At 44.0% G+C, this 4,482-nt stretch overlaps 1 pseudogene; it reads left to right on the top strand.

The window, feature by feature from the left end:
* The first annotated feature begins 2,914 nt into the window (after positions 1–2,914).
* On the top strand, positions 2,915–3,508 carry LOC107122338 (annotated as a pseudogene).
* The last annotated feature ends 974 nt before the right edge of the window (positions 3,509–4,482 follow it).

Below are 4,482 nucleotides of genomic sequence, written 5' to 3'. Positions count from 1 at the left end.
ACGTGCCTGGTTTGATGATGTCATCTCCAGGTGATGTCATTGTGTTGGGAACAGCGGGGCTCTTTGGGACAGGACTCCCCTGCCAGCCAGTTGGTTGGTGGATTGGGACCCCCAAAATTTGGGAGCTTTCTATAGCAAGTCATGTTCCCTTATGTTAGGGTTGCAAGCTCTGGATTGGGAAATTCCTGGAGATTTGAGGGGTGGAGTTTGGGGAGGGCAGGCTTTATGGAAGAGAGAGTCTTCAGTGGGGTACAATGCCATAGAATCTACCTTCCAAATCAGCCAGGGGAACTGATCTCTGTCACCTGGTTGGCAACCCTACACTAGACCTGTTTACTGATCTAATACCAACCTGAACAGAAAGGCACTTACAACTTCAAACAGACCAGAACTTTTTAATTTTATAGCTACAATCTGCAGAGGGCTGATTATGTACTAGACAGAGAAGGTGGGGGCAAAGGAGGAGTAGAGAGAATAGCAGGAATTACAAAAAAGAAAAATGGGACAAAGTCAGCTGAGACCATCGAAGGTAATTTGGGGTGGCACTTGCCTAGCCACCAAGTTATATGCCTTCTTTATGACCTCGCTTCCCTGTTAAAGGTGGCCCCTTATTATTTAGTCCCTGCCTGCAATGAGTGGCACGTTTTGTCCCCATGCTTGGACCTGTTTAGTTTGCCCCACAGAGTTTGATGGGAATCTGTGAGAGCAGAGCCAGACCCTGTCTGTATAGTCCCACTCTCTGCCGTGTTTGTTGTTGATGATAAGAGTTTGACGGAGCCTCAAGAAGTGTGTGGCTTTCATCCATCCTGATGTGCTTCATGTGTGTTTGTCAGATTGCAGTCTCGGGTATTGCCGTGCTTTACTTTCCTCAGTAGGTGGCAACATTCACAAATGCTAGTTGCTCTCATCTTCTCTTTTGTCCAAGAAAGGTTTCCCATGGGGAAATATAGACAAAGGGAATCCTCAGTTCAGTAGCTTGAAGTTAAGTGAAAATAACTGATCTCAAAATCTAGGTGATAACTGATGTTTTGTATAGTTAGAAGTACTGAGGAAACACCAATATCATGTGTATCTGAATACACATTTTCTCTGCTGGGGGGGATCTTCTGATTGGCTGCTATTTTTAAAAAGTATTATTACATACTGTGAGATATACAGGCAGATACATATGAATTTCACAACTGTTGAACCATGTTCCGTATTTACAGTCTGGATAGTCAACAATAACCATTCTTCAGTCTTTCAGACTGAGGGAGGAATACATTTTCCCCAATTGTATTAGGAAAGAAAGATTACTAAATTCACAGTTTAGTTTACAACACCGGCGATTCTAGGAAAACCTTTTCCTCAAGCTCAGAAATGCTACCTTTCTCTTGCTGATCCACTGATAAGGACTAATTTTGCATTGCTTGCATTTGTCAGGAATAAAGGAATAAATCTGATGAAGTGTGTGTGCACACGAAAGCTTATACCCAGAATTAAACTTTGTTGGTCTTAAAGGTGCCACTGGACTCAAACTTTGTTCTATTGCTTCCGACCAACACGACTACCCACGTGAATCTATTTTCAAAGATAGTAGTAACTCTTGAATGCTGTTTGCATTTATGACAGTTACAAGAAAGCCCTGGTGTGGCTGCAACCAGCTGAAGATTTTGGGTGCCCCCACCACAAAAAATAAAGAGTGTATATGTTCTTTTGAATTTGTATCAGTTGCCTGCAGAGAATATATACAATGGTTGAATCCTAAAGATATTAAGGCACTTGTTGCATTGGTGATCAATGCTCCAAATAATAGTGTTGATAATTTGCAACCCATGCATTCATAGTGCTCATCCCTGGGCTAGTTACTGCTGATCCGGCTGGGCTAACAAGATAATCACAAAGTTATACTTGTTTAGTTTGTATAACTTTGTTGTAAACCAGAATCCCAAGAAGTGGATGCTGAATCCAGCCAATATGGGTTTAGACTTGATTGAAACAGCAACTCTCCCTTACTGTACAGACATTGAGACTTGGGTCGATTTTTAAGACGATTGAAAGTGTATGATAGAGGCATTGTCACCACTGGTGTTTTGTGCCATTGTTGCCTCTGGTCAAACAGTTTTTTTTAAATACTACAGAAGGTCATTTGTCCTTTCCCTCTCATGTCATTTGCTTGACCATTCAGGTTGGCACTTAATTCTTTTTTCTTTCCTGGAAACCGGGATCTAAAGTATAGCTTAATTCTGATTTATAGGCAAGAAACAAACCATACTCATGCCTTCTGAATGAACATGAAATAAGCAACTTAAACTGAGCAAGAAGGAATCAGGAATCAGTCTATTCATCTTCATGGATTCTGTGCCAGTCCCACATGGGACCAAGCATGTGCAGGCCAGCTGTGGAGATGGGGCTTTCAAGTTTTCTAGCTCTTTCTAAAGCTGTTGCTCCCCCTCCCCTCCGGTGTATGCCAGTATTTACCACTCCAAACCAGCATGGGACAGAGGCAGGGAAAGCGCTCCTCCTTCAGTCCTCTCTTTACTGTCATGGAGAGAGAGCCCTTTGCTTTTAGCTTGTGTTTTACGTCAGCATTCTGTGCAGAGAGAAAAGTCCCCCCTCCCATTTCTTTGGGGATGGCTCTTTTCAAGAAATGTGTGGGACAAAAATGTCCAAGTTTGATAACCATGAGCATTTTCTCACTTATTTGGGGGGAGTCCCATAACATAGGGGATTGTCCCCTATGTCAACAGTTCACCCCCAAAGCCTTTCAGGAAAGGGTAGCTTGCCTAGGAAGCTCCCACTACAAGGGGAGGGGTTTGCTGCCAGCAGCAGGGTCTTGCCTGGGCCCACCCCTCCCTGGCCATGATTCCAAGCAGCGGCTCCAACTCCTTTTCCCATAAGCTGGCACTGCTATGTCTGCAACACATTAGCACCAATGGTGGGACCGAGGCCAGTTGTTCTGAGCAGACCTCTGGGCGCAGGGATGAGCACTTTGCTGAAAAGGCTATTGAAGGACAACAAGAATGTCTTTGGCTGGAGCATATCCCATACCACAAGGAAACCAAGACCTGGTGAAGTAAACGGGAAAGATTACCAATTTGTGACCAGAGAAAAGATGCAGGAGGAAATTGATGCTGGAGGATTTGTTGAACATGCAGAGTTTTCCGGGAATATGTTTGGAACAAGTAAAGCCACCATACAGGTTGTCCAGGTGCAGAACCAGATCTGCATCCTGGATAGCGACTTGCAGAATATGAGGAGCATGAAGACAGACCTCAGCCCCATCTACATTTCTATCCAGCCTCCATCCATTGAAACCTTGGGGGAAAGGCTATGAGACTGGCAGATAGAAATGAAGGAGAGCTTGAAGAAGCGGTTAAACGCAGCTTGTGTAGACCTGGAACTTAGTAAAGAGCCCAGCCTTTTCAATTTGATCACTGTTATCGACGATTTAGACGTGGCATATTCCAGACTGAAGAATATTCTTGCAGACAAAATCCAGAAGGCACAGGGATCCAAGAAGTCCTGAGTGACCATGGTGTAGATGCTTGAACCTTATAGACCATTCCTGATGACTTTCACTGCTTGTTAGTACATGTGTGAGAGAAATGGGCTACATTCCTTTTTAACTTCATTCTCCCTCCTTACACACACCCCTGCCATGGAATTATTCTGGGGCATTTTCTATTAAAGAAGAAGGGGGAAAAGGGAAAGGCCAACTTGGCTAAAAGTATTATGGGAGAAAGCCTTTGGGACCCTGGGCTGTACGGAGGGTTGGAGAATGTGGAGGCTTGGGTCTGTTCTCCCTCACGGGGTCAGTGCCTTCAGGATCCATCTCAGACTCAGGAACATTATCGGCTCGAAGGCCAGCATCGGTTCCTAGAAGCTCCTTGGAATCACTGGCAAAAAGGACAAAGAACAAGACTAAGCACGAGCTCAAATATGTACCCGCTAAACGCTCCTCATTGTCAAAGGTTAGTGACACTCGACTGGTTCTGCCTCACACTCCATCTCTGCTTCTGAGGTTGGTTGGGAGTCCACAGTCATTAGATAATGACGTGGTGGAGGTTCAGCTGTCTTCATCTGAAGTACCTCAGCCTCCAGCAGGTATGTCATCTTCCCAAACAGAAAGGACCTGATTCACATAGATCCCCTCCTGCACAACAATGTACAATCACTACACCTCACAGCATGGAGGATCGTAGGACAGTAGCTTGGTCTGACCTGGTGAATGAGGTACTCATTCTTGGCACACAAAACATCAACTAGGAAATCCTATGCCAATAAATTCCAGCAGCAATGGTCATCCACAAGAGGGGTTTGGCTGGAATGTTACCCTTTACATGATATATATTTGAATATTTACTACATCTAAAAGATAAAGGTTTAGCAGTAATGTCTTTAAAGGTACACTTGGCAGCTATTTCTGATTTTCATGACAATGTTGATGGTTACTCGGGTTTTTTTCATGTAAGATGTCTAAAAGATTTATGAAAGGTTTGT

The sequence above is a fragment of the Gekko japonicus genome, unplaced genomic scaffold (genome assembly GCF_001447785.1).
Source record: "Gekko japonicus isolate JY-2015 unplaced genomic scaffold, Gekko_japonicus_V1.1 scaffold191, whole genome shotgun sequence".
NCBI classification, from domain to species: Eukaryota; Metazoa; Chordata; class Lepidosauria; order Squamata; family Gekkonidae; genus Gekko; species Gekko japonicus.
This window is presented reverse-complemented; position numbering and strand designations above follow the sequence as displayed.